General features: G+C 38.0%; 1 protein-coding gene across 3 annotated transcripts in view; it reads right to left on the reverse strand.

Moving 5' to 3' along the window:
* PLPPR1 (phospholipid phosphatase related 1) overlaps positions 1 to 19,868 on the reverse strand; it is a 440,629-nt gene extending 420,761 nt beyond the window's left edge. For 2 of the 3 annotated variants that reach the window (XM_070519119.1, XM_070519120.1), the window contains exon 1: positions 19,548 to 19,868. The gene's annotated coding sequence lies outside the window, so the exon portion shown is untranslated. The remainder of the gene's footprint in view (positions 1 to 19,547) is intronic. The other variant, XM_070519125.1, reaches the window with a different exon arrangement.
* Positions 19,869 to 20,128: the final 260 nt, after the last annotated feature.

Genomic DNA, 20,128 nt, shown 5'->3' on the forward strand with positions numbered 1-20,128 from the left:
GAAATATATTTGAGTTTCATTGTGATGCAGTCTTCAAAGCAGCATTTCTGGACCCTGGACTTTCTCCCTAATAAAGCTATTGATTTAAGGAATTAAATAATAATTTTTCCATCTTCAAAGAAAGAAGATATTATTTCTGTAGTCAGAAAATATTTGATATTTGGCATTTGATGGGAATAAAATGTTTTGGCAATCCTAATTGTTTGAAGGCAGGCAAACTCCTTGTGAAAGAGGAAAAGATATCTATATGAAGAGAACAGTCTAAAACTAAAAACAATTGGGATAAGATTGCAATGGAAAAGAACTTGGAAACAGCAAAATGCAATGAAAGCATTAAAATCAACTTTGGTGGTAGTTAAGGGCAGAATTGACACTTTAGAAAATGGAATCAATGATGCAGAAAACAAACTTGAAAATTTTCCACAAACACAGAGGGGAAAAAACAAAGATAAGAAAATTGAAAATATGAGCACGTGAGGAAGGCAAGCCAGAGACACTGACCCTGACTAACATAAGGAAAAGTGAATGATTTCAAAGGATGTCTAGGGGCTCACAGATTCAAGAAAAGGCTGGAAAACCAAGCTTGGAAATAGAGAGGAACCAAGGGAGCTCCAGAGGGTAAAGATGCAGGAGCTCTGATCCATCCTGTGGATAGAAGAGGTCCAAGGCACAGCCTCCCAGGGACCACCACCCATTGGTTCCATGCCACCTGCTCAAGTTGCAAAGTCCCAGGAGACAGCATCCAATTGTCCAAGCTTGGACACACGACTTAAGAACAAAACAATATTTCCAAGATCCTTAAATAAGTTCCACTACACTATAAGCTCCTTAAGGGTCAAGACCAAATAATATATAAAATACATATAATATACAGAGTCCCACCATGCTTAAAACATTGGGATTTTTTTCAAGGCAGCTACTCAATAAATTCTTGTGGAATGAATGACTAAATTAAAATCTAAACCATGTGGACACTAAATAGACTATATTTATATAGAGTATCTTTTCACAAAAAGTAATGACACAAAATTAAAAATAATTCCCTCAACATTGTCTCCATTCAACTATTCACAAATACCTGTTGCTTTCATTTCTAGGAGATTCCTCAGTTCCATCACCCTTCTGTTCATTCTCACTTCCATGATCTTAGTTCAGGCCCCTAGCCTCATTCACCTTAACTACAGCAGTGAATCTGATCATTGATCCTCAGGCAGGCCTTCACACAGCAACCAAAGTGATGCATTTAAATTTTTTTAATGATTTTATCTGTTTCTGCTCATCATATTGCAACATATCACACACTCACACACACACACAAATTTTTAGCCTCCATTTGCAGTTCCTGAAAATTCTCTGCCTTCTCATGCTTCACTATCTTTGCTTGTATAGTACCTCCACTATTCTTAGCCTACTTTCCACTTGCAAAAGGCTTATATACCTCTAAGACCCAATTACCTTGAGGTTTCTGTTTTATAGGTCTGTATTCCACTGGAATTCTATGAGCTTTTTAAGGCTGAGAAGTGTGTCTGATTCACTTTGAGATTCTCTCTCATACCTATCAGTTCCTGGTTACAATATGATAAATCTGTTGTAGAAGATTTTTAATATTAATTAATTAGCTGATGCAGGTACAGAGTTAATTTTTGCTCAGTGTTTCTATGACTTTTCCCAGAGTATGAGAAAGCTCTGATACTGCTAAAATCTCCCACCACTAGAATGTTAATGTCCATAAGATAGATCTTCAAATAGAAAAAGTAACATCTGACACAGATTTTTCTTTTCCCAATATTCTGGATTTACCTGTTATACATACACAAACTGACTTTGACCCAGTTGTGTAAGACAGTTCGAGTGTTATTCTAAAGATAGTAAGTTTATGCAACAGCCACAGACTAATGATTGAAGATAATGAATACCTCACAGGAAAATGACAAGTAAATGCCAAGAGAGAAATTGGATTTTGTTTGTCTCTGACATTGAGATTCATTTCGTAGGGCTTGTAACTGGAAGTGATAGATATGCTCTTAAAGTCACTCAGGCATCATTATCAGACTCTGCGAAAAAATTTTCTAAAAAGAGGAGGTGATGGTTGGCCTCCATATAAATGAAAATACCACAATAGATTTACAGCTTTAACCAAAATCTATCAATATCAAAAACAAGATGTATGGGAGATAGTTCTAGATTTGGAATAAATTCCGGAAGTTCTGCTTTGAACTTTATTATTTGTGTGGCCTTGGTTGCAAAACAAACTTTGTGAGCTTCAGTGCCATCTCCTTTATCTATCACACAGGATTATTATGAGAATCAAATAAGTAACACATACTAAGGCATCTTGCAAACCATAAAGGGATTATAAAATTTAAAGGAATGACAAAAAACGCCCATTAGCGAAGGTAAGTAAATAGGAACTTAAGTTCAAAAGTGGGAGGATGATCAACTTTTAATGCAGGCTCAAAGTTCTCAGCAAAGTTTAAGAGTTTGGTATGACAGAGATCTAGGACCTTAAATGAGTGTTTGTGTTCCCTTTGAGCCACTGTCTACCAGTAGCTCACCAAGTTCCAAGTTCCATTTTTGTCACATCAGCACAGGTAGGTACGGACAGTCACTGCCAGGCATCCTCTTCTCACAGGCAGGACAGCAGCTTGGTAGGAGCATGTGCTCTGGGATCAGGTTACCAGGGCTGGGCCACCAGCTGTGATTTGGCCAACCTTAGCGAGCGTCTTCCCCCCTGAGGCTTAGTCTTCTCAACCATAAAATGGGAACCATCCTCTATATTAGTTTCCTGTGGCTGCTGTAATAAATAACTACAAATTTAGTGGCTTCACACAACACAAATTTATTATATTACAGTTCTGGAGGTCAGAAATCTAAAGTGGGTCTCACTGAGCTAACATCAATAAGTAAGTAGGTTTAGATCTTTCTGGAGATTCTAGAGGAGAATCCATTTCCTTGCCTTTTCCAGCTTTGAGAAGCTGCTTGCATTCCTTGGCTTGTACCTCCCACCCCCACTTCATCTTCAAAGCCAGTAGCGAGTATCTCTCTCACCCTGCTTCTGTCATCACATGTCTTTCTCTGACCACAGCAGGGAAAGTTTTAATATATTTAAGGACCTATGGGATTAGATTGGGCCTGCCCAACTAATCCAGGATCATCTCCTAGTCTCAAAGTCATTAATCTAATCAGCTCTGCAAAGTCCCTTTTACCATGTAAGGTAGCATATTCACAGGTTCCAGAGATCAGGACAAGAACATCTTTGGCGGCCATTATTTAGCCTACGGCAGTCTCCCTCGTAGGGTTACAGTAGAGACAATGTGAGTTACCATATGTAAAGTATTTAGAACAGTCCCTGACATATAGAAAACACGAAATTATATGTGTTAGCTATTGCTCTTGTGACTATTGTTATTATCAGTGTTCAGTCCTGTCTAGTAGAGATGTCAGTAAGAGAGATGTAGCAGGAGGGAAAGGAGGAGGCAAACGTAGTTCCAAAGTAAGTTGCTACAATGTGTTGAATTTGCTCTTAGAAACAAGCAGGCGAGGCCCATTGCCATGCCCCCTCCAGCAATGGGTCACACATGACACTGGAAATTTTTCAGGCAGAGGAAAGACATTGACTCTACATCCAGCCAGATACGCAAAAGCTGATGTTGCACAACGTCAACTTTCAAGAACCTCACTTGTGCCCAGTGAATCACATCTTCATATTTTATTTATACTGTGACTATTTAACTTGAGCACGGATGCTCTTCTGCAGGATAAAGTGGAAAGGAAATAAACATTTATCAAGTATCTACTAGAGAGTGGCACTATGCCAGATATTTTACAAACAGTAATTCATAACGTCTTCACAACACCTCTGGGAAGTTGGTATTGTTGTCCTCAGTTTTTAGATGAAAAAGCTGAGGTTCAGAGAAGTTAAATAATTTGCCCACAGACACACAGATTAGTAAGTGACCAAGCTGGGTTCCCAGCGCAGGTCTGTCTTCTCTGTCTGACTGCAATGCTCTTTTCATTGCCCATATCTCCTCATAGACCCAAAATGTGTGTGTAGAGATTCATCTTCCTGAATTCTGCCAGAAAGAAGAGAGCAGTGAGTTTGGGGAGGTCAAAGCATCTGGAAGTCAACTCCAAAACAGGAAGTGGGACCAAATGACCTCTGACATCTCTCATAGGGCAGGACGTCTTAATCTCCGCACTATTGACATTTTGGGCCAGACACATCTGTGTTGTGAGGTGCCATCCTGTGCATCGCAGGATGTTTATCAGCATCCTTCGCCTCCCACTACCCAGTAGATGTGACTAGCAGTACACCCACCCCAGCTGTCACAACCAAAAAGTTCTCCAGACACTGTCAGAAGTTCACTAGGGGAAAAAAATCACCCCCAATGGAGAAACACTGCTCTAGGGCCAACATTCTGCAATTCGGAGACCTTCAACACAAGAAAGGAATATAACTGCTAACTACAAACAGCCTAGGTCAACATTAGTCTGAGACCAATAAAGACCTGAACCTACAGTGAAAATTAGGGGCTCTGATTCTGCTCTCCTGGCCTCTCTGTGGGATAGTGAGCTGATTGGCCCAAAGCTGAGTACTGAATCCCAAAGGGTGATTGATGCACACAGCAAAACTGTGTTTTACTTATTTTTCTAGTCAAATTAATGTTGGTTCTGCAGACAAACTAATTAGAGTTGCTACTTATGGTTCTGGGATTTTTTATTTTCTATATTATTATTTTACAGCAAGTATTATTCTCTTTATAAATGCTCAAAAACAAAATAGCACCTGGAATCTTGACAACCATACATAAACATATTTAGCTTCTAGAGGTGGTCTTTCTAGTCTGTCAGAAGCATTGTTAGTTGTGGCTAATGGCTCAGGCTTTGGAGCAAAGAGTTTCCCCAACTGAATCCCTGTTCTGCCTAGTAACCTTAAGCAAGTTATCTAAGCTTTCTTTGCCTCAGTTTCCTCATCTGTAAAATGGGGACAATAATAGTGCCTCGAAGAGTTTCGTTAAGGATTAAATAAGTTAATATGTGTAAAGCAATTAGGACAGTGCCTGACATACAGTATGCACTCTAAAAATATTAACTATTGTTATCATATCTAGATCAAATACACTCGTTAAAAATATATATGTATTTTTAACCAAAAAAAATGTTAATTATGTGGTAGCCTGGTACTTATACTGAGTAATGTATCATGGACATCTCCTAACCTCTAAATCTTTTTCTACAACATGATTCTAAATAACATGGATGTACCTCATTTGACATAAACAGTCTCCTATTTGGGTACATTTAGGAGAGTTCCAGATTCTGGATATTAAGTTTTGCAGTTGGGCATGCTTGAACATTTCTCTTGTTATTTCCTTAGGAAGAAGTAAAGTTGTTGGGCTAAAAGTTATATTCATTTCTAAGTCTTTTGGTACATTTTAGGTCCCAGGATTTATATCACCTGGAGTTTTTTGCAATGTTTTACAATTGGCTTATTATGAAAGGGGCCTAGGAGATTTTTTCTGAGCAAAGTGGAATATTTAACTCAAGTTAGGGCAGTGTGCTCCTTAGCCACCCTGTACGGCAATATGATGTTGAAATGAAAGGTGTGATGATGTAAGTATCCAATAAAGGTGACTTGCTGGTGGACAAGGGCCGGGTATCATACCTGCGTCTCCAAGCCCAGGCTGTTTGAAGTATCAGCACTCTTCTGACATAACCAACTCCAGATTCGAAAAGCATCGTCTGACCTGAATGTCAGGTCAGAATCCACAGCCTCAAGCTGTGTTGAATTTGGGGAAGTCAGAGCAGCTGGGCTGACTCTCATTTCACAGGCTTTCTCTCTAAATTTATTCCACTCATGGAGAATTCCTCTTGGCAAGGTGTTATGGCCCTTGTGTCAGCAAAACCTTGCATAATTTGGAAGTGCGTTCCTAAAATAGTGAAAGGGCTGAAATGTCTCAGAGGCAGAAAAATTACCTAAGAGGATTCCACTGGGAGGAAACTTGCCAGAGGGAGCTAAGCACATTGAATCACAAGAGAGGAAGCAACATGACACGTGTGTCCGACCATTAGCCCAACACTTCATGCCAGCCTGTTATTAAAGGGAGAAGCCTTCGAAATGGATATAACTGCCTTAATATTGAGAGAAGCAAGATGAAAATCACAGATTCACAGACTCCCAATATTATGGAGGTCTCCAAGGTCATCCATTCTAAGCTCAATGGTCAGCTGTTGCTTGAATCCCATTTACGATTGTCCTGACAAGTGATTTTCAGCCTCAGCTTGGACATCCCCAACAGCAGAGAACTTGTCACTTTCTGTGGGCCACTCTCTCCTTAGGACACCTTTTATAAGTAGAAAGTTCGTCTAAACGAAGATCCTGAAATCCATCAGCCTAAATAAACAAACAAATAAGTAAATAGATGTTTTCCAAGCATCAGTAAGTGATATAGAGTGTTGATAACGTTATCTTTATAGCTGGTTCCAGAGCCTCTCTTAGGGAGAGAACTAACTTTGTTTAGAAAAATACTCTGATAAGCCATTTTGGGTGACAAAGATGAGGTCCCAAGGGCTTATAATGTAAGAGGAGAACAAAACCAAACTGTTATGCCTTATAATTAATGGAACTTTGAGGTGAAGTGAGCAGCAAAAGTTTGGAAATGGGATTGGAGAAAGGAGAAAGATAGCAGAACAACACAGCCAGATGCTGGGTCCTGTGGGAGAAAGGCAGCCAGAGAGAAATTCCCTGTGCCTAAAGGTCTTTTAAGAACATATTCCGTTTTAAGTTGATTCCATTTCTATAACGCAAAAGACTGATTGGTATAACACTTTTAGAAAGCAATTTGGCAATACATATCCAATTTTCTTCAGCCTGATAATTCCAATTCTTGACATCTACCTGAAGAATTAAATCAAAATGTGGAAATGCAAAAAATTGGAAACAACCTAGATCCTAAAACAGAGATTTCTAAATAAATTATGGTATAGCCCCTTGATAGAGTACTTAGCTGCTATTAAATATGATGTTAAAGACGTTTAATATAACAGGAAAACGTATGACAAGATTTTTGGAAAAAATAGGAAGAATTATAATTTAATATTAACCTAATAAATAAACAAGTAAAAGGACAAAAAAGTTCCATGCATAAGAAATATTTTAAAAGAAATACACCAAAAACGTTAATAACAGTCATCTCTAAGGGTAATTTTCTCCTGTTTTTTCAAGTTTTTGAATTTTTTTTAATTGAAGTAACACTGGTTTATAACATTATATAAATTTCAGGTGTACATCATTATATTTAGACTTCTGCATAGACTATATTGAATTCACCACCAAAAGTCTAGTTTCCATCCATCACCACACACATGTGCCCCTTTACCTCTTTCACCTTCCACTCTCCTCCCTTCCCCTCTGGTAACCACCAATCTATTCTCTGTATCTATGTGGTTATTGTTCTTCTTATTGTTTTATCTTCCACATAGGAGTGAAATAATATGGTATTTGGCTTTCTCCATCTGACTTCTTTCACTTAGCATAATACCCTCAAGGTCCATCCATGTTGTCACAAATGGCAAGATTTCAACTTTTTTATGGCTGAGTAGTATTCCATTATGTATATATACCACATCTTCTTTATCATTTTGTCCCTTGATGGGCACTTAGGTTGTTTCCAAGTCTTGGCTATTGTGAATAATGCTGCAATGAACATAGGGGTGAATGTATCTTTCCAAATTCGTGTTTTCATGTTCTTTGGCTAAATACTCAGACGTGGAATATCTGGACCATATGGTAGTTCTATTTTTAAATCTATGAGGAATCTCCATACTGTTTTCCTAGTGGCTGCACCAGTTTACATTCCCAGCAGTGTACAAGGGTTCCCTTTTCCCCACATCCTCTCAAACACACGTTATTTCTTGACTTTTTAATAATAACCATTCTGATGGGCATGAGGTCATATCTCACTGTGGTTTTGATTTGCATTTCCCTAATAATTAATGATGTTGAACATCTTTCCATATGCTTGTTGGCTATCTGTATATCTGCTTTGGAAAAACGTCTGTTCAGATCCTCTGCCCACTTTTTGATCCAGTTGCTTGCTTGTTTGTTGTTGAGTTGTATGAGTTTTTTATATATTTTGGATATTATCTCCTTACCAGATTTATGATTTGCAAATATCTTCTCCCACTTGGTAGGTTGTCTTTTCGTTTTGTTGATGGTTTCTTTTGCCATGCAGAACCTTTTTAGTTTGACGTAGTGTTGTCCCATTTGTTTATTTTTTCTTTTGTTTCCCTTGCCTGAAGAGACATATTCAAAAAGATATTGCTAAGGCCAATGTCAAAGAGTATACAGCCTAAGTTTTCTTCTAATAGTTTCATAGTTTCAGGTCTTTTATTCAAGTCTTTAGTCCACTTTGAGTTAATTTTTGTGTATGGTGCAAGATAATAATCTGCTTTCATTCTTTTGCGTGTGGCTGTGCAGTTTTCCCAACACCATTTATTGAAGAGACTTTCCTTTCTCCATTGTATGTTCCTGGCTCCTTTGTGAAAAACTAGCTGTCCATAAATATTTGATTTTATTTCTGGGCTCTCAGTTCTGTTCCACTGATCTGTGTGGCTGTTTTTCTGCCAGTACCATGCTGTTTTTATTACTGTAGCTTTGTAGTATATTTTGTAATCAGGGGGTGTGGTGCCTCCAACTTTGTTCTTTTTTTCTCAGGATTGCTTTAGCTATTCAGAGTATTTGTTGCTCAATATAAATTTTAGGATTCTTTGTTCTATTCCTGTGAAAAATGTTGAGATTTCAATAAGGATTGTATGGAATCTGTAGATTGCTATAGATAGTATGGACATTTTAACTATGTTAATTCTTTGAATCCATGAAAATGGAATATCTTTCCATTTCTTTGTGTCTTCTTTGATTTCTTTCAATGTTTATAGCTTTCAGTATACAGATCTTTCACCTCCTTTGTTAAATTTATTCCTAGGTATTTTATTCCTTTTGTTGCAATTGAAAGTGAGATTATATTCTTCATTTCTCTTTCTGCTATTTTGTTCTTAGTGTATAGAAATGAAACTGATTTTTGTATGTCAATTTTGTACGCTGAAACTTTACTGTATTCATTTATTATTTCTAACATTTTTTTCGTGGATTCTTTAGGGTTTTCTATATATAAAATCATGTCATCTGCAAATAGTGACAGTTTTACTTCTTCCTTTCTCATTTGGATCCCTTCGATTTCTTTTTCTTGCCTAATTGCTCTGGCTAGGACTTCCAATACTATGTTGAAAACAAGTGGCGAAAATGGGAGTCTTTGTCTTTTTCCTGTTCTTAGAGGTTTTTCACTGTTGAATATGATGTTAGCTGTGAGTTTGTGGTATCTGGCCTTTATCATGTTGAGGTACTTTCCTTCTATACTTATTTTATTGAGAGTTTTTATCATAAATGGATGCTGAATTTTGTTGAATGCTTTCTCTGCATCTATTGAGATGATTATGTGATTTTTATTCTCCATTTTGTTAATGTGGTTCAGCATGTTGACTGATTTGTGGATCCATCCTTGCGTCCCTGGGATAAATCCCACTTGATCATGATATATGATCCTTTTAATGTATTGTTGTATTTTATTGGCTAATATTTTGTTGAGGACTTTTGCATCTATGTTCACCAGCAATACTGGCCTGTAATTTTCTTTTTTTGTGTGGTCCTTGTCTGGTTTTGGTATCCAGTTAATGTTGGCCTCATCGAATGAGTTAGAAAGTGTCCCGTCTTCTTCAACTTTTTGGAAGAGTTTGAAAAAGATAGTTATTAAGTCTTCTTTTAATGTTTTGTAGAATTAACCAGAGAAGCTATCTGGTCCTGGACTTTTGTTTTGGGGGAGGTTTTTGATTGTTATTTCAATGTCTTGTGAATGATCTATTCAGATTATTTATTTTTTCTTGATTCAGTTTTGGAAAGTTGTATAATTCTAAGAATTTATTCATTTCTTTTAGATTATCCAATGTGTTGGCATATAGTTTTTCATAGAATCCTCTTATAATTCTTTGCATTTCTGTGGTATCTATTATAATTTCTCCTCTTTCATTTCTGGTTTTATTTATTTGAGTCCTCTCTCTTTTTCTCTCAGTCTAGCTAAAGGTTTGTCAATTTTGTTTATCTTTCAAAGAACCAGCTCTTAGTTTTGTCTTTTCTATTGTCTTTTTAGTCTCTATTTTATTTATTTTTGCTCTGATTTTTATTATTTCCTTCCTTCTACTGATTTTGAGCTTTGTTTGTTCTTCTTTTTCTAGTTCCTTTAGGTGTAATGTTAGATTGTTTATTTGAGATTTTTCTTGTTTCTTGATGTAGGTCTGTATTACTATAAACTTCCCTCTTAGCACCTCTTTTGCTGTATTACTTAGATTTTGGTATATTGTATTTTTATTTTCATTTGTCTCCAGGTACTTTTTGATTTCTCCTCTGATTTCTTCACTGACCCAATAATTGTTCACTAGCATTTTTTTAAATCTCCACGTTTGTGACTTTTTTCAGTTTTCTTCTTCTAGTTCATTTCTAGTTTCATACCATTGTGGTCAGAAAAGATGCTTGATATTATTTCAGTCTTCTTAAATTTATTGAGACTTTTTTTGTAGCCTGATATGTGATCTATCCTGGAGAATGTTCTGTGTGATTCAAAAAGAATGTGTATTCTGCAGTTTGGATGGAATGTTCTGTATATATCTAGTAAGTCCATCTGGTCTACTGTGTCATTTAAGGCCAATGTTTCCTTATTGATCTTCTGTCTGGATGATCTATCCATTGATGTAAGTAGGGTGTTAAAGTCTCCTACTATTTTTGTGTTGCTATTTCTCCTTTTATGTCTGTTAATAATTGCTTTATATATTTAGGTGCTCCTATGTTGGGCATATAGATATTTACAAGCATTATATCCTCTTTGGATTGTTCCCTTTATCACTATGTAATGCCCTTCTTTGCCTCTTGTTAGTTTTTGTTTTAAAGTATATTCTGTCTAAGTATTGCTATCCCAGCTTTATTTTCATTTCCATTTGCATGGAGTATCTTTTCCCACTCCTTCACTTTCAGTTTGTGAGTATCTTTAGATCTGAAGTGTCTCTCTTGTATGCAGCATATATATAGATCTTTTTTTAAAATCTATTCAGCAACACTATGCCTTTTGACTGGACCGTTTAGTCCGTTTACATTTAGTCCATTACATTTTAGTCCATTTACATTACAATTAATTACAATAATTATTGATAGGTAATTACTTATTTCCACTTTGTTACCTTTTTTCTGGATGCTTTTGTAGTTCTTCTCTGTTCCTTTCTTCTTCTCTTGCTCTCTTCCCTTGTGATTTGATGACTTCCTTTTGTGCTATGTTTAGGTTCCTTCCTCTTTATTTTTTTTGGATTTATTATATATTTTTGTTTTATGATTACCATGAGGTTAATATTTAATAGCCTATGTATACACAAATCTATATTATGTTGATGTTTTCTGAAGTTTGACCTCATACTAAAAGCCCTACACTTTTACTCCTCCCCCCACATTTTCTGTTTTTGACATCATATTTTACCTCTTTTGATTTTGTATACCCCTCATACTCTTATTATAGAAATAGACGATTTTAGTACTTTTGTCTTTTGACCTTCATACTTGCTTTATAGCTGGATGATCCACTACCTTTACTATATATTTGCCTTTACCTGTGATATTTTTTCTTTGATAATTTTCTTATTTCTATTTGTGGCCTTTTCTTTTCCACTTAAAGAAGCCCCTTTGCACTTTTTGTAAGGGTGATTTAGTGGTGAAGAACTTCTTTAGTTTTTGCTTGTCTGGAAAATTCTTTATCTCTCCTTCCATTCTGAATGATAACCTTGCAGGTAGAGTATTCTTCACTGTAGGCTTTTTCCTTTTGGCACTGTGAATATATTGTGCCACTCCCTTCTAGCCTGTAAGTTTTCTGCTAAAGTGTCAGCTGATAGACTTATGGGGTTTCCCTTGTACATAACTTTTTTTCATTGCAACTTTTAAGTTTCTCACTTTATCTTTAATTCTTGGTTTCAAGGTTATAGAAAGTAATCAGCTGTCCTTTCTTTTAGATCCAACTCTGACTCCTTGGTCAATTCCTGTCACCTTTCAGAGTGCTTTCTGTGGAACAGGAATGAAGATACCGCTCTTCCTCTTTCACAGGATTGTTGAGGTATAATACAATGAATCAGTGAATATGAAAGCCCTCTGAATTCTGCATCGTTACAAAATTATAAAGGACTGTTATTTTTAGATTAGAATCTAGGGGTGGTCACTTCATTCTTCTGTCCTCCAATCCATTCTTCTTTTGCAAATGGCCACTTAATACTATCTAGGAAAATATATTGCATTTGGGTCATGTTTCCATATAATACATATTGGGATAAAATTCATCAACTTCAGTATATTGTGTCAAAACAAAATATACAAAAAGTCCCAAAACCAGTGGTACCATAAATCTCTGTAATGGTATATATTCACATGTGGAATGTGTGTGGTGTGGTGTGAGTGTATGTGCACATGTATGGGGTGTGAGGTGTGTGTGTGTGTGTGTTTGTGTGAGTTTGTGCATATTGAGGAGACCTTGAGAGCCAGAGATGAATTTAGATTTGCTATAGTCTTATAAAGAATTTGTTTTGTTTTATTTTGCTTTGCTTGACTATCAATGGTGAGTCTGGATATTACAACAGAAACTTCCAGGACAAAAGATCACAGATTCAAGTTCTAGGGGTGGGAGCCCATCACATGCTGAGGCATGTCATTCACTGAAACATGGTTGCAATGCCTTAATCTGTGAGCAGGATTCAAAATAAGTCCATCTTCAGTACCTTCCAAAAGTCAGGGGAGGAATTACTAGAAGACTCACTGATAAGGCAGTTTCCTCTCCTCCTAAAATATCAATATAGATAGTGGGAAGATTACCAGACTTGACTCAAGAAGTTGAAAGTTATATTCCTGGTTTCACTAATAACAAGGCCATTCTGACCACAGACTCAGCGTGGTGCCTCTTTACCAGACTCCACCCTGCTACTTCCCCCCAGTCCCTGGAGTCCACCTGGATATCCTCTCCCATTGCTGATCCCTCCCAGCTCATCACCAATTCTTACGACTGGATCCCTCTGCCTCTCAAGTCTTACAGCTGTATCCCTCTGAACTCTGGCCTTTACTAATCAAATAGATCAATTCCCAGCCTGGCCCACCTCAAGAGATTATCCAGGCCATGTCTAAGAAGCCAACAGAATATTTTCAAACTGTTTAACCTCTCTTGGCCTGAGTTCCAAGGCTAGTGGTCTAAATGTTCTCTAGTGCCCTTGCTTGATCTAACATGCCATGGTTCTATCACAACATCATAATAACAATAATAAATACAATAATAATTCCACCTGACATTTGCATAGTGGGCCAGTTCTCAATTAATCTTTATTCACATTATCTCCTTTGACCCACACAATAAGTAGATAAACCAGGTGGTATCATCTCCATTCTGCAGATCCATTTTGGAGATTACATGATTTATTTTTGCAGAACAGTGGGACTTAGACCTATATCTTCTAACTCCAACTTCTAAGTTCCTTTATCCACAGATTGATAAGGTGTAGCAAAACTATTGCTATTTATTAAGAGAGGAAACAAGGGATTTGTGCAATTATAGTAATTCCAAAATTTCAAATATAAGTGATGTGACTTTTTCAGATTAGATTCAAACACTTTTGGGTATAACAAATAATTTCAATTCTTGTGAAGCAAGCCACATCTCCTTCACAGAACAGAAACTGGTAGGATTTCAAACACTCTTAACCAGGCTCAAAGGGACTAGAATTTAGTACATACCCTAATAGCTTGTCCAAACACAGAGCATCATGGGGCCTCAACCTTTCTACAATTGCACAAATCCTTGACATTATTTTTAATCACATATTAGTTTTCCATTGTTGCTATATAAGAAATTATCACAAACTTGGTAGCTTAAAACAACACAAACTTATTCTCTTACAGTTCTATCGGTCAGAAGCCTGACAGGGGTCTCAGTAGGCCAAAGTGAGCTGTTGGGAGGGCTGGGTCCTTCAGGAGTCTCTAGGGGACAGTCTGCCTCCTTGTCTTTTCTGGCTTCTAGAGATTGTCTGCTCATGGCCCCCTCTCTTCATCTTCAAATCCAGCAACACAGCACATCTGTGACCCTGCTTCTGTCATATCTTTTTCTCTGACCACAGCAGGAAAAGTTTCTCTGCTTTTAAGGACTCACGTGATTAGATTGGACCCACCCAGATGATCCAAGATAACCTCCCCATCTCAAGGTCCTTAATCTGTTTGCAAAGTCTCTCTTGCCATGAAAGGTAACATATTCACAGGTTCCAAGGATTAGGATGTAGACATCTTTGGAGGGTCACTATTCTGCCGGCCGCAATTATGATTTTTTCATTAGTTTTATTAAAAACAATAATAGCTAAAATCTATCAATGTAGTTTTTATATGTCAAATACAAATGTAGAAATTTTATATATAATACCACAAATTTTTATAAAAACACCACAAGGTTGGTATTACTATACCCATTGTCAGACAGAGAATTTGAGACTCATAGGCTAAGTAATTCTACAAGGTCACCCGGCTAATCAGAGGCAAAGCAGGCTCCGAAACCACTGTGAAACAGCCATGTGCAGCAGAAACAGCCACTTGTCAATGAAATCTTTTATTCCCAGGCATAAAGCTGTCACGTAGCTAAGCTCAGCTGGAAGCTTCACAAACATCTCTGCATGAGAGAAACCCCCCCATCTACAGAGAACCCCAGTGTGCAGTCTGAGAGTCCATTGCTGTAGTGCGTTCCACCCACAGGAAAAGGGAAACCTAGAGATTAAGATGGCAAAAGCTTCCTCAGAGAAAAACTCTTCTAAAACCTCTGTAGACTCTTGAGATTTCTGGTAACACATGGCAAGTGTGACAGGTTTCCTGGGCGTCTGCTAGTACTTGGCATCATCACACTCCAGAGTCAATTTCAAAATTGTCATTTTTGGCCCACTGAAGCTTTAAATAGCACCTCCTAACAGCCGGGCCAGCATTTGTAGCTTTTGCTTTCTGTTAAGAGCGAGTGAGGGCTCACAAGCTATTGAAAATAAATGTCACAACGTAAATACTTTTATACATTTGGTTTGTTTCAATTGCTTTGAGGACATTGAGAATGAAGACACGTGATCCAAAATGAAATCTTCCAGAATAATGAAGCCATATCCCAAAGTAACCAAAATATCAATTGCTACTGAAAACAAGATGCTGGGATAGAAATGTACATTCATATTAATGCCAGGGCCAAAAAGTGAGAAAATAAAAGAAAACCAAATTTCAGAACACTAGCAGTTATTAAGCACCTTCTGTTTGCCAGGAGTTTTGCAGAACTAATCCCGTTGAATCCACACCATAGGTATAAGTAACCCAATTCGACGGTGAAGATACAGAACCTTAGAGAGGTTAGGTACTAACGTGTCCAAGATCACCCCACTGGACAGATGTGAGGCTGGGGCTGTCTGGCCATGAAAAGAATCCACTTCACTATACACAGACCAAAAGGCCAGGCTCAGGAAGGTAAGGCAAGAACCAGCCCAGACTCATTTGAAAGCAGCCTGACTTGGAAAATAATATTTATTTGCTTATAGGCTGTGTGGGAAACAGGAAGCATTAAAGCTAAAGATAAAAGACAGGCTGGGGCAGCTGATTTAGTTCCAGCCACCGCAGTCTCAATCTGCCTCACAGGAGTGGTGATAGTAACACCTTGCAATTACACAGCATCCTTCTCTGGGAAGCTCAGGGCTCTTCACAGACACATTCACATTCGTCTTCCCAACAGCTCTAGAATGGAGGAGACACCACAATCACCTTCCTTTTATGGAGGGAGAAGCTTATGCATTTGCCCTAGGTCATTCAGGGACAGAGAGGCTTGGAGAGATAGTAGCCTTGGGACTCTTGTCCAGACTGCTTAACCACTGGCTATGGGAAAACAAATTCAACACCCTGGGCTCAGAGACCCACGAGTGAGACATCCATTTAGTCAGCCTTGATGCACTCTGTAAAATCCCTGTCAGGATGGCCCACACCGCTGGAAACACGTGACAGCCAGGGCCTCTGTATCCTTCATCCCTCCAGATCCTTGCTGGTGGAGAGGGGGTCTTTCTTTTGCTAAACAGCATATTTTCATTATTGAAAAAGAATCAGTCTTGACCAGAGAAAGGTTTGATTGTCAAATTGATGGTCTGTCCCCAAAGAACCTCAAATCCTAGAGCCAGGCAGATCCTCAATCCTTTCCCAGGATGGAATCTAGAATTAGAACTTTTGGCCTTGACTACAAGGAGCACCAGCCAAGGAAGTGACAAATAGAAATGGCAAGCAATAGGATATATTGGAGTATATGAGGAGGCCATTTGGTGTAAACCTAATTCGGCCTGACTTTGTTTTTCCCAAAAAGGCCTGACCATGGCCATCAAGCATGCATTGTATATCTGTTTTAAACATTTACTATGGCAAGAAGCAAATGGCCTTAAGATAAAGGTGCAACTTCCCCTCATATTGGCATTTCCTTAAGGATAAGCATCTTTCCTTAGGCTAGGAACTGATTGCTGTGCTCACCTCTGACCACCCAACTCACCTGTGACCACTCAGCTCGAGACAACAGACCTGCCACCCTGCTGTGTTCACCAAGACAGCAGACCTACCTGCTGTTTCCATCAATCGCCATGCCGACAGCACAGTCTCATGACTATTGTAAAAGGACATTTCAATCCTATGTGAAACATCCTCTTTGGGGGTATATAACCACTCTGTGCACCCCACTTCTTTGGTGCCCTTTCTTCCTTCAGGAAGAAAGGCCCCGGGTCATGGTCCTCACATTTTAGCTCAGAATAAACTCACCCAAATTTTCATTTATAGATTGGTTATGGATTATTTTCATCGACAGAAGTAAGACCACAGAGGAGAGCTAAGAGAGAGGAAAGGAAAAGGAGGGAGACCCTGCAGAGAAGGGACCCTCAAGTGGGACATCCATCCCCAAGCTGAACCACTTGGATGGTAAAGTGTTGTTTAGCACAAGCTCTGCACACCCTTGGTGTTTGCAATTGGCTGCTGGTATGATTGTGGTTTTTATGAGGGTTGTATTTATACATTCTTGCAGATATTTCAGGGATTAATAATAAGTATACACAAGATTCAGAATGTGTCTCCTAAAGCATAATACCACACAGCATAAAAGTAGAGAATTCTATTGGTCTTAAACAAGATGTGAGTCTTATTTCAATTACCAGAGTTAACAAAAGTGTTCTACTGCACCTATAAAAGTCTTCACAATTAAAGACACTCCTCAAGGCACAAGACTCAGCACTGGAGACTTGTGATGCCAACTTCCTCAGCTGTGATCTCGCGCTAACCATTTCACTATCCTTGACTCCCAGGAAGTAGTTTCAGTGATACTGTCCCCTCCCTGACACAGAGACTTCATCATTATGAAAATTTTGAAAGCTACTGCCTGAGTTTTAGAAATGCTACAGTCTCAAATGTGAATTCCATGAAAACACTATGTAACGTTGTTTCGCTTATTGCTCCTGGATTTGAAGCACAAGATCATGGACTTTGGGATTAATAAAGTGGTGCCTACCCAACGCTTTCCCAATTTCTGATGAATAAAATCCAAAGGAAAACAGAAAAGAAAGGGAGCAAAGGAGCAATCTGATTAAGGAGAAATCTTGAGAGAAGATTCAAGAAAATTATGCTGCATAGACAATAGAAGAAGACAAAATAAAGGAAGGACAAAGCACAAGCTGGCTAAAAAGAAAGTGACCAGAACCCGAGGAAAAAGTTACAAACAGCCTCCTAACGCCAGCTCAGAGCTTCAGGGGTGGGAAGCAAGAGTTGGCCACGGAGTAGTAACTGTGAGGCAAATTCAGTCTCCTAGACAATCTCAATTATAACTATAAATACAGATATCATTAATAAAACATTAGGAAATCAAATCTGTCAGGATATTTAAAGAATAATACACCATGACAAAGTAGGATTTATTCCAGCAATGAATGCAATTATGGGCCAATATTAGCAAATCTATAATTCATCATATTAGTAGGTCAAAGAAGAAAAGCCATCTGATTGCCTCCATAGATGTTTTTTTAAAAGCAATTGATAAACCTTTAAATCTATGACCTAGAAATAGAAGAATGCTCGTTAATATGATATGGAATTCTATAATCAAATTAATTAGCAACATAATACTTAAATACAAAACACTGTGGACATTTTTATTAACATAAAGAATGAGACAAAAATGCCCACCATCACAATTAATATTTTAACATCCTCTGGTAGTTCTAGGAAATTAAATAAAACCATAAGAATTAAAAAGAAGTATAAATATTAAGAAAGAAGAGGAAATTTTATCCTTACTTGCACATAATAAAATATCTATCTGAAAAAAAGTCTAAGACAATCAATTGAAATAAATATCGGAACTAATAGGAGAGTTCAGGAATATGGCTATTTTAAATATATTTTTTAAATAAACTTTGTATATGCCAGTTACATTCATTTTCTCCCCAGTTAGAGTCTACTCATATTGAGAAAACCCACAGAAAAATGAGAGTAAGAGAAAACTAGACACATGAACATTTCAGGAAATGTAAAGACACCGAAAGAGCACCAGTTCTCTATCTTATAACTTCTCAAATGACAATGGCAGGGTTGAGAAAAGGGAAGAAACATTTAAGGGACCAATACAAATGGTCACATACAAATGGAAACAAGCAGCATCCCCTTCCCGTTTTGTCCAAATATTCTAAAGTTTCCTAACAGATTAAATCTTTACCATAGTGTCCACATCCATGCATCGACCTGCTGATCAGAGCACAACTATATTTAAACTTGAGGTTACAGACGCCATTCCTAAGTCACGTTCAGACCCCCAGTCACAAATAGGTAGACTTACTACCAGCCCTTCACAGGTTCCAATGGTAGGCTCCTCTAATCTATGTAGCAATACTTGTCTTCCTCTCTTCCTAAACCTCTGGGTTTATTCCTTCACTTACTTTTCAAACCCGGTCCCTCATCAATCCACGAACAAGGAAAATTTTGTCTTATTGGGAATTAAAACACTGCTACCAACTTGGGGTCTGTTCTGTGCATTTATTCCTTCATACATTCATCCAACAAAGGTCTATTCAGTGCCAACAATGGCTGAGCATTGTTGCCGTTTGCTGGTAGCATAATGATGAATAAGTTGAATAAAGTAAAGGCCCTCACAGTGTTTATAGTCTAGCAGGAGATTCAAACAAATTGAGAGGCAATCACAATAGAGTCATTAAATGTGCGTTAGGGGAAGCACAAGGTGCTGATGTAATAGAAAGTAGGGTCATCCAACACAGGTTCACTAGGGATGTGCAGAGAGAACTGAAGGATGAGTAAGAGTTGAAAGGCAAAGTATAAAGTGGGGGTGGGGAGGAGAAAGAGCATGCTTCACTTTACTCATTTCTGGCATAAAAGACAGCCATACCTTTAATTAACATTCTCAGACCCAGTAGGCAAGCTTCTAAGAGCTGGAACAGTTTTAGCTGGTACAGATACTGGTTGCACGCAGTGTTTCATAGGTCCTTGGAGATCTCTGACAGCACTCTAAATAATCCCTTTGGAACTAACAGAAGTTTCAAGTAGATACGATGAATTCCGGGCAGAGTGTTTTTAACAGCCTCTTTATCCTCTGCGCCTGAAACCCTTTTCAAGGACTGCTCGAGCAATCCTGGTTGTTAGATGACAGCCCCCATGGTTACCAAGGATGAGAAAGGCATATGAAGAAAATACTGTTTTGGTCATCAGTAAATGTTTGAATTCTGCTGGGTCTGACAGCAAGGCCCCAAGGACAAAGATAAATTTTATGATGTAGGCTTTTCCCATCAAGGCTCGTGACTAACTAGGTTTTTTAAGGCTCAAATCAAGGTCTGCTACCATGGTCAGCATTTTAAGTATGTAGCCTAGAAGAGAGCAGCTTTATAAATTTAGAAAATCTTACTATCTTTTGTCCAGGAGAATCAGAATGTTATAATGCAAAATTTTTTGCTAATCTCCTAAGAACCAGCA

The sequence above is a fragment of the Equus asinus genome, chromosome 10, assembly GCF_041296235.1.
Source record: "Equus asinus isolate D_3611 breed Donkey chromosome 10, EquAss-T2T_v2, whole genome shotgun sequence".
NCBI classification, from domain to species: domain Eukaryota; kingdom Metazoa; phylum Chordata; class Mammalia; order Perissodactyla; family Equidae; genus Equus; species Equus asinus.